The 7,987-nt window shown below is 35.6% G+C and overlaps 1 long non-coding RNA gene across 1 annotated transcript; it reads right to left on the bottom strand.

Annotated features, from left to right (window-relative positions):
• Positions 1 to 1,434: 1,434 nt before the first annotated feature.
• On the bottom strand, positions 1,435 to 5,187 carry LOC127421783 (uncharacterized). Its single transcript, XR_007894094.1, has 3 exons — positions 5,012 to 5,187; positions 4,568 to 4,679; positions 1,435 to 2,556 (listed from the first exon to the last, which is right to left on the bottom strand). It is a non-coding gene; the product is annotated as an uncharacterized LOC127421783 (long non-coding RNA).
• Positions 5,188 to 7,987: the final 2,800 nt, after the last annotated feature.

Genomic DNA, 7,987 nt, shown 5'->3' with positions numbered 1-7,987 from the left:
AATGCATCTTCACTGCACTCCTGTGGGTTATGAATCTAAAAGTCAAGTCAACCGCACACTGAGAAGCTTACAAACAAAGATGAAAAACAAATTCTTGTTTAACAAAAACATAAAAATAACAACAAAAGAATAGCAATCCCACAAATGCACATTAAATTCTAACGCACCTATTTTCTTAGGGTCATTTTTGACCCACGACAGGTAAAGAATACAATTAATACCGCATAGTTTTTGGTACTGGAACCAAATGTTGTGACTTTGTCAATACCATCAAAACAAACAAAATAAAAAAATGTATTTGTGTATACAATTGTTGAAAAGAATTAACGGTAACACTTAACAATAAGGTTTCATTTGTTAACATTAGTTAACAAACTCATTTCCTACTAATTTCAACATATAATAATACATTCAAAAAAAATAAAGTTGTATATGTAAACATTAGTTAATGCACTATGAACCAACACAAACTATAAATGAACAATTGTATTTTTATTAACTAACATTAACAAAGATGAATAAATGCTGTAAAAAATATATTTTTCATTGTTAGTTCATGATACCTAATGCATTAACTAATGTTAATGAATGGAACCTTATTGTAAAGTGTTACTGAATTAACAATTTAAAACAGACTGTTCTTTCCATTATCTTAACGGGTCAATTTGACCCGTATGGGAAGAACAAGTTGTCACCTTTCACCTTTGGAATTTCTGGATGTTACACAGCTTTAAATAGTTTTTGTACATCTATGAATCAAATTTGACCTAAAAATATTTAACATTTTCTTAAACTTAGCCCCTAGCTCCATATTGTTCTCTAGCTTCCCCTCCTGCACCACTGGGTACTGCATCTTTCTCACAAAATGCATACTTTCCTCTCAAACGGGGTTTGTGCACACATTCACATGTTCACACACACAATTCACAAACAAAGGGAGTTTCTTTTTAGTTTTATTTTTTTTAACAGTTTCAACAGGTAATAAATTAGTTTACTAACATGATTTTATTTGATAAGGTACAATAGGGCTAAAGGCCCCCAAATGGTAAAATACCTATTGACTATAATTTTCTCCTAAAACGTTAGATGGCAGAAAGAACTATTACTGCACATTCTTAAACCCTTGTAACACTGCAACAAAATTGTTTGACATTAGTGGGAAGGAATGGATTTGTTGCAATGGACATGCAAAGTGGGCCCATTTTGACTGCTGGAAAAGGCAACTGAGATTAATTTGTAAAATAGGCATGTACTGAAATTGTAACTCTAAAATGTACACTGTTGATTTTATAGTTAAGATATTACAAAGAGCCAACAGTAATTAAAATAAACGTAAATTGAGACATCCTTGGGCATGTTTTGCCAAGTTTTGAAACTTTTTTTATTTTTTATAATTATGTAAAAAAAAAAAAGCTTTGAAAATTATGTTACTCCATTAAAATTCAGTACATATAATTCACCCCCCCCCCCCCCATCATTACACTTTGGGACCACAATAAAACGTTTCGTCAATGGGGGTCTTTAGTGCAATTGTACACTAATCAAGAATTTATGGATTTTGAATGGTTTTCAATACAGGTCAAATATGACCCAAATGAAAAGGAGGATGCGGTTTCTTAAGACAACAGGAGGGTTAACCCATTTTTAAAGAGAATAATGCTATTAATACAATATATAGCCACTAAATGACAAATATTTAAGATAATATTTTGCACACTTCAATTTTCCCCTGGTCACTGATCATGCTCTAAATCAAACATTTCATATTTTAGCCGATATACAACATTTTTAAAGGATTTAATAATCGTTTTGTATTCCATTTTGAATCAATGAACCGTGCGTTACAGTGTCTACCTCAGGTAAGCTAGAGATCATGGCTATTGCGTGTTTCTTAAATATTTATTAATAATAACCCATGCAAGTACCAGCTAAATGTAGTTTCTGAACATACTTTAGAAGAAAAGACCTGCAACCTCTATTTAAACACTCTGTATTTAAAATGGCTCTCAAAATGGAGGCACAAATATCTAGACAGTTTGAAGACACAGCATACAAGAAGGCAAAAAGCGAAAAGAACAGTCAAAAGGTGTTAAAAACATTACCTGACTGTAACACATCTTGCAAGCTATTAATTACAAAAGCTAGACAAAAAGTGATTTCACAAGAAGACTGCAACACCTAGATGGCACCTACTTTCTCTCATTGTGCTATTATGAGAAACTGCTAAGAGTGATATTTAAAACAAATTCAAGAATAGATTGACCACATGTCAGTTTACATATACAGTAGTCTTCTAGACAGCAGAGGTTTTATCACTATCTGCTAGTCCATTTTAAAGTTAGACAAGCAATTTAACCATCACCTTGCAATCTTAGCACACCATAAAAGCAGAAAAAAAAAAAGAGAAATGGAAATCCGATAGGAATTTTGTGAACAATGGCTAAACCAAAGGTGTGTACAAGCTGGCCAAAGTCCAAAGCCTCCTCTGAAGGATCTGATCAACCCTCTTTTTCAGTATGTTCTTAGAGATGAGATACAGAGTCAATGATTAGGGCTCTGGAAGGACATAAAAGATAAAAAGAAAGAAACTTGAATATTAAGACTTTTGTAGAGTAATATAAGCTAGTACTAAAAGGGTCAGCTCTTCCAACCACCTGCTGAGAAAAAGTATATTACCAATCAAATATAAAATGAAATTATTTACTAACATTTATCTACATAAATTATTTATTTTTGATAAATTAAGTGTATTATTCATTTAAAAAGGCAGGAGAGAATAAAAATGCTCAAGCTGTCAAAGAATTGTGAAATATATAAAAAAAAAAAAAAAAAATAGGATCCAATGAAAGTAAACAAATTATTTGTATGTGTGTGTATATATATATATATATATATATATATATATATATATATATATATATATATATATATATATATATATATATATATATATATATATAAAATATTTGTATTGCATTATATATTAGTATTTTAGTATAAACCAAATTGTTAAATTACTAAAGCTATTTACTTGACATATCATTCTTGAAACATAAACATAAAACATGAAAATATTGTTATTATTATTGTTTTTTTTTTTTTTTAAACTTAATTATTCAACATCTTTATATTTCCAGCTGGATCAATCATCTAAGCTGTATAATAACTAAAAACAGTTTCTTGTTCATTTCAACTTTAACAAGTTATAAAATAAGTTGTAAAGCTACCCACTCAAGGGAAAAATTGAATTCACAAAGCACTAAAAAAGTCCAGTGTAAATGTACAGTTGTAAAACCCAGTTTTGAATGAACAAAATAGCTGTGCAGTTGTCAAGCAACAACAGTTGTACTGAAACATTCAGACATTTTAAGCCCTTTGAATTACTGAATTAAGCTTTTTTTAACCAATATAAAAAATAAAGGACATCGTAGAGTGCATCCCTACAATGTGTCTTTCTATGCCAACTCTATGACCTCATCCCCTTTCACCAAACCTACTTATATGGGTTTTATTGGCCTGCAGAAGTTTGCAGTGACAGCCCAATCCACAGAGGACAACAGCTAAGCAATGTCAAAAACCATTCATAACATATCTATATCTATCTATCTACCACATCTATAAACCAAACATATGCATTACTCCCATTCAAATGTGTGAGATGATTAGTTTTTAATGATACAATAGTGTTTAAAGAGTATAATCAACACTTTTCTTGTATAGCACAGCATTATATAGCACTTTTATAACCAAAAAATTCAATATTTGTCTATTAAAACTATATTAAACTGTTTAAAATGACCTCTATGCTTCACTTCAAAAGTCCTGTTATTATACACAAAAAATAAGCCATAATGCAGACATCCCACTTTGTGAAATACATGGACTTATGCCTGAAATTAAATTTAGAAGATTGATTCACCAAGTGAAAAAGCATATTTCTACATCCAAGTGTTTAAGGTGCCTCTTTGAGCATGAAAACCCCATCATTGAGAATAATAAAGATCTGTGAAGTAAGTCAGGCCTACGAAGCGAAACCCAGCACAATTAATAATACGTGGCTTAGTGTGAAATTATTTGATGGTCGATTTGGACTGGCATTACACCTCTGGTGAAGAGCCTCTGACAGTTTGTGTTCCCTTTCCGTTTCCCACCACTTGAATACAAATGAATAGACTGACTTTGAAGTTGGTGCCAAGATCCTTTAACTATGTTAGTGGGGCTATGCCAAGAAGTTAAAAGACTCCTCCAAATCAGCTGAATAGAAGGGTCAGCAGGGGTGAGAATGACCCAATGTTTCTTAACCATCAGGAACGGCGAAGATAAGCCTCAACCTCGGTGGAGGGAAACGTCAAAGGCTGCAGAACTTCATATAGAAGTAACACAGTCAACAACAACAAACCAAGGGCCTTGACAGCCCATGTTCCATACCATGAGCGCAAAACACTGACCATTAGAATAAGAACATCGGCAGTTATTGCACACAGAAAAATAAAACGTATCGATACAAAGCAGAAAATAGCTGATAGCGAAAATAGCAACCTTTCGAAGCAGGTTGATAATGACTTACCGACTGTCTGTTTACTGTTTCCAAAAGGTCTCTTGTATCCACTGTGCTTAGCACTGGCACTGGAGAGTCATGTCCACTGTGGCCCACAAAAGAGCAAAACATAAATGTGCAACTAAAAAAACAAAAAAACAAACAGTGGATGAGATAAAAAATGACATTACAAAAAAGAAATGTAACAAAAAAAACTTCTAGCAAAAAAAGGCATTCTTGTTTATGTGAGAGATCGATTTTTCTTGTAATAAAACCATAAGTAAAACAAAATAAGTCTTAAAGCCAGTAAAACCTCTGTTTTCTACGATCTGGGTGCCTGCTTAACGACCAAATGACAGGCAACATCTGTTTGTAAGAAAGCCAAGATCGAGTCTTAAAAAAAATTGGCTTGATTTTCTTTTTCACTCTCTCTCTCTCACTATCCAGCCCTCTCCCTCTCTTTCACTCACTCACTCTGTTAAATAAAGCGAAACAGAAAAGAAAGAAGAGACTGTGGAAATTCGGCAAAAGGAAAATGTGCACCAGTTGTGCACCAGTCCCGTCACCCCTTAACCTCGCCCCCTCCGCTTGCCTCTCTTTCCCCCAGCTGTAGAGGAGCAGCCCAGGTACAACTCCTCAGCAGTGCTCATGCTCCCCTCTCCCAAACCGACCGACCGCCCAACTAAACCCCCCCACCCTTGCACACGAACACACACCTCCCAAAAACACACACATACTTCTTGGAAGACTTCTCTGCACCAAAAATAAATACTAATCTGCAGGTCATTTCAGCTTCTGAAAGTGCTATTGAGTGCGTTTACATGCACACCAATGCGCTGATCACTTCCAAAAATCAGCTTATTAAAACAAATACAACAATGCTAGAAAACCACATAGGGAATGTATGTAGTACAAAAACCCGGAAGAGGCGTATACTCATGGGTTCCCACAGGATTTTCCTATGGGCTTTTATAATGGGGTTTTTAACTTGTGACTAAAATAAAGTCTGTGGTGAACATTACTTAACGATAAGTGGAAATTTTGTTCTACAACATAATTTACACACAGTCATACCTCAAACGTGAATTTTAAAGCCGTATTGAATTGCATATAAAAAATAAAATAAAAATAAAAACACACGGCTGCTTCAAAATGTATGTTTGAGGTATGACTGTGTGTAATTTATGTTGTAGAACAAAACATCCAAGTATGGTCAAGTAATATTTAACACAGACGTTATTTTACTCATAAGTTCAAAAACCCCATTAAAAACCTATAGGAAAATCCAGAGGGAACCCATGGCGAATTAGCCTTCCGGGTTCGCCTAAAAATTGATGTCACGGCTGAAAAGCTCTATTAAGTATACACAATTATTTGCTTAGTTGCATTTTATTATTTGTAATTTTACTGCTGTTCACGACCCTATCAGACCCATAGTTGGGTCATGACCCACCTGTTGAGCACCACTGATTCACTGTCAATCGTTTTTTTGTTTAAACCGTTTATGACCTTACCCTAATAAAGGAAAGCTGTTTAAGGCATTAACATGACCACACACGTTGTCAGATTATTAAGCATAAGTTACAGTAGGTGTAAGGTTGTGCATGTAAACATGCTCATTATTTGCTCAGCAAACACTGACCACTTTATGTTTGAGAGCTGAGGGAATCCTCCAAATGGTAACACTTTCCTTTCCATGATTATTTACTGATGTCACAAAAAGGCTTTCTAGCATGTTGTCTTTCTGAATTAATTGAAACAACTCACATGAGGTTACCTTGACAGTGAGTGGGCCATAGCCGACAGCACAGACCATCAATGCACGCCGGCTAAGAATAGAGGCTTTTGTTGTGGCACATCTTTTAAGGATCAGCAGTCTGCAAATATAGAGCTTTGCAATGTAGATGTACATAAATCAGAGCAACAAACCTAAATATACATGAGCAGGCAAAAACACCACCGAGCTAAACTACAGCTCGCTGCCGTCGGAGGAAGGAGGTGGCTGTATAGTATGTTATAAGCACTGAATTTAGAAGAAGGCCAAACACAATACTTTGTCACAGAGTGGAAAAACTGGCCCATCATCTCAGGATTTCACACTTTAATCTCAAAATGCCGGTTCTACTCAGGCGACCGAAACTGACATTCTGACACCTAATAGAGCTGAATGCCCGCTGGGTATGTGCCGTTTCCCAGGGGATGGGGAGACGACATGCAAACATGCGGTGGCGTTTCACCGGAGCGCTGACTGTAAGCAATACCTTTGATGCCTCTACACTACTCTCAGTCTGGTGGGGGGTGAGGTGGAGGGCGAGTTGTGTACAGTGTAACAGCCTCTCCGGTGTGCAGCCTGACAGCGATAAACATATGCTTTCACACTCGGTTAAGACAGAACAGTGTCTCACCCCTCCAAATTCCATGCCTCTCCCTTGCTCTCTGATATTCTACTCACGCACAACTGCGGCACTGCTCCACCAATCCCTTGTATTGACTAAAACCTCAAACGGACCACCAGTCTCTCTGTCTCACTCCTGACAGCCAGATAGAAATCCAGAACCAGAAACTGCAGTAAAGAGTGACCATTTACGGCATCAACCATATATTTTCTGTTCTCGGCTATAGAGGCCACATTGAAATATCAGCCAAAAGCTAATGTTTCCATCAGTATTTTGGTTTGTCATCTCCAGCTGGTTGTTTATCTTAATTTTCACATTTTTGATATTGTATTGTGGCCAAGGTTGAAAATTAACTTGCAAAAAACACTTGCAAAGCACTGAATGTGAGTAAAAATTGGCTTTGGTGAGTAAATTAAACGTCACTGGCAAATTTTCTAATAAGTCATATTGCAAGAAAGATTGTCTGACTTGCTGATGTAAAAGACGTGAGCGATTCAAATTCAAATCGTCTTCCAAAGAAAACATCAGTAGCAACTTCAGTGGTTCAGAAATGTTCAGAATTTTCAGAAAAATCTGAATTTTATCTAGGATTTCCAAAGTTCATTTTTTAACATATGTGGAATATACCTCACATTATGAGGAACAAAATCATGATATTTTGACTTATTTGTGACAAGTGCAGATGTACTGAGAGACAAACTGGTTCAATGCACTGTTTGTCATAAATAAAATTGTTTTGCAAAGGAAGCAGCCCAATAATTTCAAAGTCATAGGAACAATATACACTCACTGAGCACTTTATTAGGAACATTATGGTCCTAATAAAGTGCCCGATGTGGTCTTCTGCTGTTGTAGCCCATCTGCCTCAAGTTTCAACGTGTTGTGCATTCTGAGATGCTATTCTGCTCACTACAATTGTACAGAGTGGTTATCTGAGTTACCGTAGCCTTTCTGTCAGTCTGGCCATTCTCTGTTGACGTCTCTCATCAACAAGGAGTTTCCATCTGCAGAACTGCCTCTCCCTAAATGTTTTTTGTTTTTGGCACCATTCTGA

This window comes from Myxocyprinus asiaticus, chromosome 31, assembly GCF_019703515.2.
Source record: "Myxocyprinus asiaticus isolate MX2 ecotype Aquarium Trade chromosome 31, UBuf_Myxa_2, whole genome shotgun sequence".
NCBI lineage: Eukaryota > Metazoa > Chordata > Actinopteri > Cypriniformes > Catostomidae > Myxocyprinus > Myxocyprinus asiaticus.
Note: the sequence above shows the minus strand (reverse complement) of the source record. Positions and strands in the feature narration are given on the sequence as shown.